At 47.7% G+C, this 13,713-nt stretch overlaps 1 protein-coding gene across 1 annotated transcript in view; it reads right to left on the bottom strand.

Moving 5' to 3' along the window:
* Positions 1–6,724, bottom strand: part of TSHZ3 (teashirt zinc finger homeobox 3) — a 29,111-nt gene extending 22,387 nt beyond the window's left edge. The window contains exon 1 of the mRNA XM_008053993.2: positions 6,449–6,724. The gene's annotated coding sequence lies outside the window, so the exon portion shown is untranslated. The remainder of the gene's footprint in view (positions 1–6,448) is intronic.
* Between the last annotated feature and the right edge of the window lie 6,989 nt (positions 6,725–13,713).

The raw sequence follows: 13,713 nt of genomic DNA, 5'->3' as shown, positions 1-13,713 counted from the left end.
CACTCACCTCAGCCTCCCAAAGGCGCGGGATTACAGGTTGAGCCACCGAGCCCGGCTTGAATCAAACTTTTAAATGAAGCGACACCACAAATAGGGCAAACTTCATGCTTGCTCATGTCTGTTTCTTGCTTGTCATGCTCTGGCACTGAGCAGCATTTCCACAAAGACATAAACACCCAGAACCAATGATCAACGCACAGGAGCTTCCCAGTCACCTGCAGCTGTGCCATCTCAGAACAGAATCCCCCATTCTGGGGGGCAGGGGTTGTACTCCTTTTGGCACCTTCTGTGCACGATCTCCACCCAGCTATCCAACAACCCAAGGAGAGGGACGAGCCAACATCATGTGTGACATTTCACAGATGAAGAGACAGAGGTTCACAGAGTGAGAGAACAGGGGGTAAGACAGAGACCTAGGACTGGCATTCGGAAGCCAGGGCTCTCTGTAGTGGATCTCATTGCTTCTTTCCAGCATAAACACTTAAAATATACTGTAAGGGGGAAGAAGTAGAGGGAAGGCCCCTAATTCTACAAAACTGTGGCACACAACCACATGGTCACTCTCTCAGACCAGAGAGGGCCACAGGCCGGAGTTCTGCCATGCTACTGCTGCAGTGTGTGGCTTCACGAGTTTATAAATATCTAAGCCTCAGTTTCCCCACTGGCAAAATGGGATGATATCGCCGGCCTTGGAGGGCTGTGGTGAGACACAAAATATGACACGGAACATGCACAAGTGGGTAAAGAAGAAAATGTCACACAGCAGGGGTGCCCAGAGCCCTCTGCTGGTCCCAGCTGTGGGATCTAGGATTTTCTTTTCTTCTTCATCAAGAGGGAAAGTCGTTTTCTGGTTGTTGTTTTTTTCTTTTAATATCTGGAAATGCACATAGAAGGGCTGCTTCCTGGGTTAAGCAACGCTTGGAAGTCCGTGAACACCATCTGGGCTGACGAGGCTGCAGGGTACAGGGAGAAGGGGGTGGATGCCCTGGGATGCCACCTTCCGACCTGTGTTCCCCAGGCCCCAGGTACTCACTTCACAAGGTTGCTTCAACACTGTCCCGCCACTCTCAGACTCCTCCTCTGACACATCCCAGGAAAAACCAATGAGGAAAAATATCCCGTGGGTGTCTCATCAGGCCAAGGCCAGTGGCCGGGTTTCTGAGTCTCAGGCTGGCCCCTTCTGCTGGCTGCCTCTTGGAGGGGACAGTAGGAACAGTTTTATAGCCACCACTGTGATCATGGAATGTCACACAAGCAAAGACACTTGTCAAATGCCTTTCCCTTACAAGCACCCTCATCGTGACCTGTGTTAATGAAGTTAATTGAATTTAAGATCAATAATGGTTAATTATTGCGATTTGACATTCAGAGATAAATGGCTTTAAGACAGAGAAGTGTGTGTATGTGTGAGCGAGAGTGTGTGTGAGTGTGTGAATTCTCTCCCGAGAAGGTGAACCCATTACAAGCCTGAGAGGGATCCCACAAGCCTTCCATTGATTCTGGTACAATCTGATCGACTTCATCCTCTGATGAATGTGGGCTTTTCAGAGCTACAAGTAAATGTTCTACAAGACTACTCTAACCCTTGTCACTGGCCAAATCCATATGTGCTGTACACCAGAAATCTATTGAGATAGATTAAAGAACTGCCGTAGAAACAAGAGCAGCTTCAATAAAGGTGAAGGTTTATTATATTGACTATTAATGTAACTTAACGGTATGCAGTTATTAATGCTTATGGATCAGCGCAGTTTAATTTGGGGCAGTTGGATATGATTATAATTGAACACCAATTTTTTTTTTATATCACCAAAGATGAACTCAATTCAACATGGTCAAAAAGAAAAACCAACCCAGCTTGGAAAGTGGGTTATAACTAACCTCCCAGAGGATGGACTGCTGCAGAGGGACAGGCCTTGGGAGAGCAGGCCTGGGCCCCTTGTGCTGACACTTGCCGCTCAGCCTTCTGTCCAGGTGCCACAGCATGCTAGGAGCTGAGCCCTGGTAGTCTGTGGCGGCCCGCAAACCCACTAAGTGGCCTCTCTGATTTATTCTAAGTTGGTAGAAAGTTTACTTTCCAGGAGGGTTTCTTGGTAAGAAGTCAAATCCCCAAATGTGCTGGTAATGATACTCCTACATGTACACAGAACCAGTTAAATGACCACTTACAAGATTTATAATGACAAAGTAAATGTTGTCGGGGAAGAAAGTCCTACTGATTGCGGAGCGCTGACAATAAAATGCGGCTGAGGAGTTCTGTCAAAATGTAAGATTATGCAAAAACACCGTTGAGAACACTGCTAATCATCTGCTTGTGTCAATTACTTGAAGGGTCTCTGACAGCATATTTACATTAAACACATTTCAGGAGCAAAATCCTTAATGCTATATCAGAATATTTTTCATTACCATTAGCGAATCTTTAAAAATCGTTCTTCTCCCCCTCGGCTACAACAGGAGGGAGGGTGAACCAAGGACGGCTGTTGGGTCTGTGTGGGTGGGATGGATTGTGGGGGAATTTTGATCCATCCTGCTGGAAGAAGTGGGGGATGCAGACTCAGATAGGAGAGACCCCTACCACGTGAGGCTCATCCCGACTCACGTTTCCCTCTCTCGCCCCCCAAAGTGTCCCTATGCCAAATAAACAGCAACTCTTGCCGTCCTCCTGGCTGTGGCAGCCAGCCCCACGTGGCTAATGTCAGGTTATTTAAAAAGGCAAATGACAGGCGTACGGAGGTGGTACCAAAATTAAAACTTAGACGGCACGTGCCGCATCTGCATAGTTCAAAACCTTGTCCTGATCACACCGTTTGTCCACAATAAGGGCCACAAGGAAATGACCAAAAGAATAGCATGGACCTGCAGGGACCCAGCTGAGTGAGATGGTCCAAAGGAAAGGACCTGGCCTGGTGCAGGCATCACCACGGAGCGGGGGACACCCAAGCAGAGGGTCACTGCAAGGGAGTTCATCCACAGGGTTCCCTTGGCAGGCAATAGAGGATCGGGTCAGAGTCCAGGGTGCTCAGAAAAAACACAGTGGAACACTCTCAGGAAGCCATACCCAAGATGGCCCTGGGCTTTCCCGGACATGGCAATCACGACAGCCAGAATGCTTCGCTTTTTTTTTTTTTTTTGAGTACTTTGTTGAACGTTTTTACACCGCCTCCAGCTCTCCTCACACCCACCCCAGGATGTAGGTTTGGTTGTTTCGCCACTTCACAGATGGGGACATTGTGTCCCGGACACAGAGCTGGTGAAGTGGAAAACCAGGATTTGAACTCCGGTCTCCTGGCCTCCTATTGCTCTCCACATCATGGGTATCCAAGTTACAAGCCCTCTGAGATCCCGGCCCAGCAAGAACCTGATGGCATTTCTTAAACACAGAAAGGCAGACAGAGGGTCTATTAAATAAAGTCTGTACAGCCCTGATGCCACCTTAATCTGGCAAAGCTCATCTGATAGAAGATGGAGATGCCGGGTTCAGCCATCTTGGACCACCACTCACAGGGCACCTCAAGGTTCTGGGATGCACAGGAGGGACCCAGTGTCTGAGCTGCCGCCCACCACCCAAGGGCCTGAGACCTGGAGCAGACGTGCAGCCTTTGTGATCCGTGTCCTGGAAAGCATCAAGCTATAGACTGTACTGGTGCCCCGGAAGGAAGACGGCACCCGGTGAGAATGACACAGTCTCATGTCACACCCAATCTACTTGATTAGAGATGTACAGGCCACACTGAAAATCCAAAAGTACAAACAGCCAACTAGGGGTCTGATATGTGGGGTCATTTCAGAAACCGGTTAAGTTCATGGAAATGTAAAGCAAAATGGGTTCCTTTTTAAAAAAATCCTGTATTTTGAATGTTTCATTAACCAAAATCTGTCTCTTCTCTCTTCCCACACACACACAGACAACATTTCCTTAACTGACCTTTATAAATGAGTGTTTACTTTTACCATAAAGTGCTTAAAATACTACATATATAAAAATATATATGTATATATAAAGATATATATATGCACACACATATAATGCATTTTTCTCATCAGAGTGTGCAGGTTAAAAAAATAAGGCAAAGATGCCACATCTATCTTCAAATTGCCCACGCATATCCCAAGTGAGTTCTGCACTAAGGAGACCACAGGTCAAGAGAGAAGCATCCAGAAGCCAAAGGTTCTGGTTCAAGAAGGCTAAAACTTGGGGTGGATTCTGCATGCCCCATTGCTCGCTTGCTGAAAATAAAACGTCACAGATGAGTAATATAGCTTGGGTTCATTTTCATTGCTAATATATAGATTAAATATACTTATGCATACATGCATATATATACACACATATCCATCCACACGTACACAAATGGACCTTTGTACGAATTCAGTTACCCTAGAAAGTTACCCTCCAGCTACACTCGAACAAACAGCTCCAAACACACTTATACCAAATAAATTCACCAAGTAAGAGCAGACACGCTGACGGTCTGGGACTGCTAGGGAACCATCGGGCCCCTGACATCTAAGCATTACCTCGGGCAGATCACCCCACACTCTCTGGGAAGAGATCAAACACTGCAGGGCCACTGAGCCGAATCCCGTAAGCTGACCCACGGTGCTGAGAGTCCTGCCTGGGTTTACATGCCAACACTGGACAGAGGGCTGCAGTCAGCAGCCTTTCCGAGAGGACGGCGCAGGCCTGGTTCACAGAGGCGCTCAGCCCACATGAGAGCCGACTGTCGCCCAGAGGGGGGCATTCTGTCCCCAATGGCATGAGCACCTTGATTTTACTAGGGTCCAGCTGGCTTTCGGATCTGTCCCTCAGGGGTTGTGGGGTGGCTGGAACCACTTAGGGGGCAGGGCCGTGTCTCTTGGGCACGGGTGCAGTCACTCACTCAGGCTTGCCTTTCTCCCTCCTCCCTCCTTCTTGGTATTTCTGACCCAGAAACATCCCAAGGCTTCACGGACCAGACTTCTAAGCCCCACAGCCTGCAACCGGATGTGGGCAAAGGGTCGGACCAGAGTGCATGGGTCCAACTAGAACAGGATGTGTTGTTGGCCTAGCTGGCAAAAGCAAACAGGTTTCAGAAAGATGGGTCTTTTTGTGAGGATCCAGGTGGTGATGCCGCGAATAGTAACACCAGCTAACATTCGGTAAGTCCTTACTAGGGCTGGGTGCTGTTCCAGGCCCTTCCCCGCATTAACCCATGTGCTCCCCACAAGGATTTCAGGAAGTGCTCACTCTTACCACTCGCATTTCACAGATGGGCCTCGGAGAAACTTGCTCAAGGGGACAGAGCTAACCATGCGGGGCCAGGATTCAGACCCAGCTGTCTGGATGCGGCTTTTATGCCCATAACTCTTCCTCTCCACCTTCCTGGTAGGTGTGCATCCCTGCGTGCAGCTTCAGCTGTTTACAGAAAGAATCCCCCTTCCCCAAACCGTCAAACTGGGACCATAACCAAAAAAATTAATCTCAAGTTTTTAAAATATCAAAACCTTAAAAAACGTATAATTAAATTAATCATCATAAATTACTTTTTAGCACCGAGAGTTGGATTTATAATATCATTTTCCAACCTCTCTGTGAGATTTAAATATTTTATAGCATATGCGAGTTCGAGGGAAATGTGTCTAAGGACTTAAATATCGCTATAGAGCAGCAGACTTTGACAAAAACTATAGCACAACTGTTTCTAAGGTAGTTTGTAAAAATTATTTATTTCCATACCAGTTAATTATGATGGGAGTCTTTGTTGAATGCACAAGCATTAAAAAAGTGCTGATATTTTATGCATCTTTAACTGGAGCGCGATTCCCCGCAGCGCACTGGTAACTCCTTGACATTTAGCATTCACTCACAGCAACTGTAATAAGGGGTTTGATTGCTTCCTTTGCAGATGCAGTAATTTAATAACTGTGATCAGTTGCATAAATTTACTATACAACCATCTTAAGTTAGCCACATTAAAATTAAGCAAAATTGTAATCTGTTGACAGATTATTGCTACTGAACAATTCTACTAAAAGCATTTCAGATTAGCAAGTGCCACGAGCATTTGTGTTTTATAAGCTTGTAAAAAATACAGCCGCCTCCTCCTTCTGCACCCCAATCTCCAGTCACCCCTCCACACACACATACACACACACACGTGCGCGTGTGTACCAAAAATCTGGACTATTAGATAATTTGATAAAATTCTGTGCTTTCTGCTAAACCACCTCTGAACTGCTGATTTCGTTATTTGAAATGTTGTGTGTGGTGAATTCTGCTGTCTGAAAAGAAAAAAAATAAATAAAAAGAGGCAGTGTGTCAGTTTCTTCTTTCTCTCTCCCCAGTAATTCCCTTTATGCAACTTTACATCCATTGCTTTGAAGGGATAGGAAACCTCCTAGCATGGAACTCTTATGAATAAAATGATCGGCTCCCCAGAGCAAAGGAAAAACACAAATTTCATACCTTAGCTGGAGAAAGGTAAAAGGTGCCCAGCTCCCTCTGAGTGAGATCCCTGCAGCAGGCGTCTTTAATTAAGGAGAAAACACAGAAGCCTTCTCGCTCAGCTGCTAAAGAACCCCCTCATGGAGTTTGTGGGTAAAAAAAGTGGGGGCACACGTTCCACTGGCAGGTTTTACCTAGAGCATGGCGACAAAGAGAAGAAAACCGTGTCCCTGCCCACTCTGTTGAGAGGAAAATGGGACCCGCGTCTCCTGCTTTGTGCCCTGGGAGTTGACTTTTCAGAGCAATGTTTAGCCAAGCAGGCAAGTCAGGAATAACTGTTTCTGATACTTCCCAGCAAATATCTTTAACCATCTGTTTACACTTGCCAAATATGCTTCCAAGTTTCCAATTTTATCAGTATATAAAAAGAATATCTGTTTTTAAAAAAAATCGTAAATATCTTGTGATGCATCTTTACATAATTCAAGAGAAATTTTAAAAAAATTCTCACTTGAAAGCCAGCATGATCACAGATTTGTTTAAACTTTCATTTACATAAAAGTTTGGGGTGGGAGCCACGAAACAGGGCAGGCGCTTTTTTGGAACGGTCAAATGTCAAAGGTGAGTGCCCGTCGGGGAGTGTGTGCAGATGTGTTTCCCCCAGGAGGGACTGGAAGCATCACGGGCTCCTTTCCGGGGCGGCCCTACACATGCAGCCTGTCACTTCGGATGGAGTGGCGGGGTCTCTCCCAGACAGGTGACACGGCGGGCTGGGCTGCAAGCTTCCTTCGGAGTGAAGACCACTGCTGAGCTTGACAAATTGGATGGGACTTCACTACCAAATTTCCTGCCAAGAGACCTCACAGTCAAATGTCTATCTTCTTCTCATCACCAAGAAGTGATGCAGTGACTTTGACATAGTGTCTCCGTTACTTAAAGATATAGTTAATGCAGAGTGATTGAGAAACGTGAGGTCTGTAAAACTTTTAAAAGCCAACCAAATGTGACTTCCATCACTGGCTCTTTTATCTTGAGAGGGTACATGTGTGTGTATGTGTGTGTGCAAAACCAGAATTCTCATTAGGCAGCAGAGAACCTGGGTTTCTGCTGCTGACACCACTACCTGCAATTCTTTATGGTAAGTTGGAGATAACCTGGGCTAGGTCTGTTTGCTTCTAATTATAACTAATTATACTTAATATGTTCTTTAGGTTCCCACGTGTATAAAAATTGAGGTAAAAAAGAAAGAAAATGCATCGGGATTGGTAAAAGAAAGATAAACATACTAATTAGTTCACTAGTATACTCATTTCAATGTTTAATAATATTTTTTAACATTCCAGCATACGCTGCAGAATAAAAAATTACCCACAGCACCACCTGTGCATCCCCTGGGACATGAGGATTTAGAGTTCTTTCCTGCAGTCTTGTAGTCCTCGTTTCTAAATATTTCTTTGAATATTTCTTTGTATTCCACCTCATCCCACCCCCACAAATTAGAAGCAAAAAGAAAAAGAAAAAAGATAGTAAATTTTGTTCCCCACCAAAGCCTTTTAAATAACATCTCTACAAAGCCCAACTTAATTACATAACTCAAGTGCTTGAGGGAAAAAAAATCATCCCATCTATTCCCATAGTTTTGGAAGCTGCCTTACCGTTTCTCCATGTGCAGACTGCACTGGCGTGTAAAATGCCAAGTGCCCGCCCCGTTCTGTCAGCCCGGGTAGGAAAGACTGCCATTGTACCCCTTCATTTTTTTTCCATCTGCTTAGTGCTCTCCCTCCCTGTGTTCTGGGAAGACTTGGGCTTTGTGTAGCCCACAACAGGGCCAACTGCATATGTCTGGGGAGACAGGGGAAGACGGAGTGGTGCTGGGAGTGTAGAGAAATGTAGGACAGGCCTGGCCCGGCCTCTCACCTGGAAAGAGGCAACTCCGCCACCTGGGCACAACACAGAGCCGGGGGTGGTGCGCCATCAGAATCCCACAATTAAAGCCAGGTAATGAATGTCAAAGCCAAGGGTCCCCCGCGTGCCTCCTGGACTGGCCTACCTCAAACTCCACTTCTGACTGTGGGTCAGTCGTACACAAACAAAGCCTTAACAGAAATGTTACCGAGGAAATAATAGCCATTTCCAATGATAATACACAATTTTAGCGCTGACGCTTGGCTGATTTAGGTGTTCGGCCAATGTGTCAAGCAGCCTGCCTTCCTTAGGCGGGCCTTTAATGGGTAACTGGCAGGCTCTGGCAGCCTTATTTCTGTTGTAGATTTGGTTTGTCATTGGGTATCCATTACCTGCCATTCATCTTTGATCTCTTTGGACAGGCCTGATCAAAAGATGTCATTTGACCTACTCCACTTGGCAGAAACTTGTATGACTCTCATAAAGGGGCCACCCCAGCTATAAATAAAATGACATTATTATTTTTCTGTCCTATCATGTAGAAGAGACAATTATGATAATGCAGTGTCTGTCATCGGGAGCCCAGCAAATTGCTAGCTCTCACGCAACTGTTTAGCTTTCTTATTTGTTTTTTGTCTGTTTTCCTCCATTTCAAGTTGAAAATAAAGCGGAATTGAAATCCCTAATGCTCTGCCTCCCACTCCGACAGTCCCAGGGCTTCTTCCCATGGCAGTGACGTGCAGGTGTGGCTAGCAGCTTGTGTTTGTCAGTGGTGGGTGGTGGCTATGGCTGTGTCGGCCAGGCATGAACAATGGGACCACGTTTGTCCTTCATTCCGTGTTTTGAAAACAAGCTAATCTCTGAAATGAGAACAGAGAGATATTACTACAAACAGAAAAAAAAAAAAATCGTAGCAAGGGTCTATTGTGCCCTTAATCAAGACATAATAAGGAAAAATGCATTGGAACGTTCTCCCGTCAGGCAAAACAGAGACAGTCCCAGAGTCACCACTGGGGAGTCCACAGCTTGGGGTCACACTGGTCCAACTGTTTGTCTCCTTCTCCAGTGTGGATCACCATTACGGGCTCTGTTTTTATGAGACTGGTTCACTGTGAAAATGGAGATTCGGGTGCTCCAGGGTTTCCCCCTTCCCCGAGTGGCTTAGGCTCCTCAGGTACCCAGAGGTAATACGGAGAGATAACTAACTGGGTGGTCACTCTCTATTGGTCAGATGCTGGTGTAACCCACAGGCAGCAAGTTCTCCACCCACCATAAGCTCGGAACCTGTCCTGCTCAGTGGTCTCTCCCCCATCAGTGTTCTTGTCTAGGAAGAGAGAACGACACACCACCAAAGACCCCTGCTGAAATTCTGGCTGGGCCTGCTCAGAAGCAGATCACCCCAGAGCTAGGGAGACAGCAGGAATCACGCAGATAGGTACCGTGCCCAGTGCTTCATTTGAAAGGAGAGCAAATCAAGCCCAAAGAAGACGGCAGGGGGGCAGGGGGGAATGGCCAGAGGCACCTCAAGGAGTTACAGGTGGAGCTGAGACCAGATTCCAAACCAGGAACAGAATGGTGGATCAGGGTGTATCCACCATGCCTAGCCACCAGCCTACCGTCTTCTCCCAGGCTAGCCTGAGAGCTCTTCCTTCTGCGAGCCAGTGGCCACAGTGCTGTTAACCCACAAGCCTGCTGCTCTTCCAGCTGCCTCTGTGACAGGAGCGTCCTCAAGCTTTGCTTGGCACGAAGATGCACACAGCAGTGTTGCTCATCCTCCCCAGCAGACACCATAATGGTGAGCATCACTCTGCACGGCACCCTGGGTTCAGGACTTGGGTGTCTCTAAGGTCTCTCAGTGCCATTCACTCATGTTGGTAACAGGATACGGGCGAGCCACCAGGGAGACTGAAGCAAAGGGGTGGACGGCAGAGGAACGGGAAGAGGAAAGAGGAAACAGATTGTGAATTCCCTGCTTGAAGGAGGAATGTGGTCTCTGGCGAGGCATAGCCTGGTGGGGCTGTATCTTCTGCAAGAAGGAGGAAGGGATGCTTTCCAGGTGTGGGAGCCCAAACCGGGGTAACTCAACCCCCCAACAGAGCAGAAGGACACCAGGATCGAGACTCTCTCACTTCAGTGTGTGGCATTCATTTTGAGGAAGAACACATCTGAGTGACTTCTTGGTTTTAGGAGCCATCAAGTCAACAAGATCAAATCATCTTGTTATTAGCAGACGGGTCAAGAAAGATCTAGAAATGGCCCCAAACGGAGACATAGAGGCGGGAAATGAAGTGTGCCTAAAGCATGGTACTCTTAGTCACCAAACGAGGCTTCTCTTACAAAGTATCAGATAACGAAGCCCAAAGAGGAAAGATGGTTCCAAAGACTGTTGTTGGCACCTTATTCCCCGGAGACTCAGCTGGGGCACCTCCGTTTCAGGAAGCCGTCTGAGTTTTCTTTGACATCCAGATGAGCAAGGCATCCCTTCTCCCTGTTCCCAGCCTACTAGTGTCCATCTTTGTCAGGGCACCCACATCACAATTACATGTCTCTGTTGTCTCGTCCTTCACACTCTGATTCCTTGTGCACTGCCTATCTTGGTGTCCCCAGTACCTACCAAGCTGGTCTGAGCAGGTGCTCGATATATGTCCACTCAACCTGTTTTGACATATACTCCACTCACCTGGTGCCCTCAGAGGTACTCACGATTATAGGAAAATGCATACAAGAACATTCTCCTTCCTTGAGTTTCAGCAAGATCTCCTCCATCCCTGGACGGGCAGATCCCATTCATTATACTGTCACATGGCACAGTCTGCTAAGCCTCTACTAAGTGTCCTTCCCCCACTCTGGTCCCAGAGAAGGAGCCTCCCCTGGCCCCCCCAGCTACCTTTCAGATGCCAGTGGATCACAACTGAAGACGAAGGTTTGAGTGAACCAAATGAGAGCAGGGGCAGACCAGAGGAAGAAAATCAGTCTTCCTTTATTTCCCCAAGCAGACATGAGTGCTGAGGGAAGGGGGCCATTCCGTGTGGGCTTCCCCTTTCTTTCTGGAACAGCACTGATCCCAGGCACTGCCATCCAGAATGGACGGCCGATATCTGCTGCGTGGATGAGTTCATGGACTCAGGGACCTGATGTACAGGGCCAGAGAAAAAGAAACACAGGGAACGGGCTGGGCAAGATGGGTGTTCTTCGTGATGCATTAGTCCCAACGCAAAAGGACACTGGACTCTCGTAGGCTAGGCTCATCTTCTGCTGTGCTGAGCAGCTGGAGCCTTGGGCAAGTTTCAAAACCTCTGTAAGCTTTTGATTTCTCCTCCTTAAAATGAAAATAAAAGTGCCCTCTTCTGAGAATGGTTGTTCGCGGAATGAAGCACACAAAGCACTTAGCACAGTGTCTGGCACGTCGCAAGCATTCAACAAAAAACAGTTATTTGTGATACAGAAATGATGACTTTCCAACAGCAAGTATGATCCCTGCAGTGACAAGGGCAGGATCTCCACGGTGACAGGATCAACCCCCCACCGGCCTTGCCCTTGCAGCTGGAAGAATCATTTAGTATCCAGGAAACTCTTGCCCTGCAAGCAAATCAGCCTCTGGGTCCCGGAAGGAAGGGGGTCACCCGAAAGGTGGTGGCTGAAAGCCTTCTGCCATCCAAAGCCCTCCCCATCTCAGGGCAAGGGTTTCACCAGCAGTAGGTCAGGTCAACTCTGGGATAAGCGCTGCCCAGTTTTGTCTGCTCCTCTAAAAAGCGGATAAACCTCAAGTCGGTCGAGGTGATACATTAATCCACCTCACATTCTGGTTGAGGATTTATTTATCAGTTGGCTTCCTCCGTGGCATCCCCCTCACCCAAATCCTAGGACAGATTCAGACCGTTAGCGTCTGAGGAGGTGAGAGAAGGTAGGAAAAAGGGAGGCAGAGACCAAACAGATGCTCCAGAGTCCTGCTGAGCTGGGGCCGCCTCGCCCCTGCAGGACTCTTCTTTGGGGTAAGAGTCTGGTCTGTGGCCTCTTTCTGCACAGATCTGTTCCTTGCAGGAAAAGAGGAGTTGGTTCTGTAGAGCCCCCCCAGTATGTGGGGAGATGGAATGGACGCGAGAAGGTGTGGAGCTGTGAAGGGAACCTGCCTCTGCCCAACTCCCAGTCTTCACACCAGTGCCCAGGCGGCCGCGGGGCGGAGCGGGAGGACAGAAGATGAGACTCCCTTTTTTTTTTTTTTTGAACTGGAGTCTCACTCTGTCACCCAGACTGGAGTGCAGGGGCCACTCCCGGCCACCGCAGCCTCGACCTGCTGGGCTCCGGCGATCCTTCCACCTCAGCCTTCTGAGTAGCCGGAATTACAGGCATGCCCTACCACGCCCAGCTGATTTTTTGATTTACTGTAAAGATGAGGTCTCGCCAAGTTGCCCAGGCGGGTCTCGAACCCACGGGCTCAGGTCATCCACTCACCTCAGCCTCCCAAAGGTGCGGGATGACAGGCTGAGCCACCGAGCCCGGCTGAGACTCCTTTTTAAAGTCCCTTCACTGATGGGATAAGGACCTCTGAGCAAAGCCACCTCTCTTCAAATCCTGGCTTCTCCAACTTATTGTCTTCAAGCCTCAGTTTCCCCATCTGTAAATGGGAGTGGTGAGGCCAGCTTTTCACAGGGTTGCTAGGAGAGGGGCACTGGGGAAAAAAAGTGTTTTGCACGCTGCTTGTGCCCGTGCACACCGCTGCTTAGGAGAAGACTACCTTCCCTCCCACGGCCGGAAACTATGAATCAGCAGACTGCAGCTTAGGTCAGAGAAATACGCACAGAACCACAAAAGAAAGATCTAGAGTGGTGTTGTTCACGTGACTAGGTGAGTTTAAATGAGTTAAAGTTAAATAACATGTAAAGTTCAGTTCCTCGGCGGGACTCCTCACATTTCCAAAGCTGTAGTTGGAGGCTACCCTATTAGACGGCTCAGTAGAACATTGCATCGTGCTGATTGGAGGGGTCTCTCCTACTGCCTCCCGAACCCCTGGCTCCCTGCTCTCGTCTCCCTTCCTCTTTAGAATAGACACTTTTTCCCCAGAGATAGTTCTTAACCCTTTGGGGGCTAAGGACCCCTTGAGAAGTTGAGACAAGTCACTGTTCACTGAAATCTAGAATATTTCAAGCATGGGAGGAGTTCCAACCATGGCACAAGAAAATATGAGGTGGTTCACCTTGACTCACCCAGTAATAAATTCTCCCTTGTCAGTTCTGTCTTTTCTCTTCTGATTGCTTCAAGGAGAAAGTATCAGGTTGGTGCTATCAGTCTTTAACACCTCCCTAACACTTGCTAATCTCCTTTTTTAAAGAAGAGAGATAAGGCATCAGACCTGGGCCATAGGCAGGCAAGAGAATTCAGCT

This window comes from Carlito syrichta, unplaced genomic scaffold, assembly GCF_000164805.1.
Source record: "Carlito syrichta isolate Samal-C Ts95f unplaced genomic scaffold, Tarsius_syrichta-2.0.1 Scaffold76744, whole genome shotgun sequence".
Taxonomy (NCBI): domain Eukaryota; kingdom Metazoa; phylum Chordata; class Mammalia; order Primates; family Tarsiidae; genus Carlito; species Carlito syrichta.
This window is presented reverse-complemented; position numbering and strand designations above follow the sequence as displayed.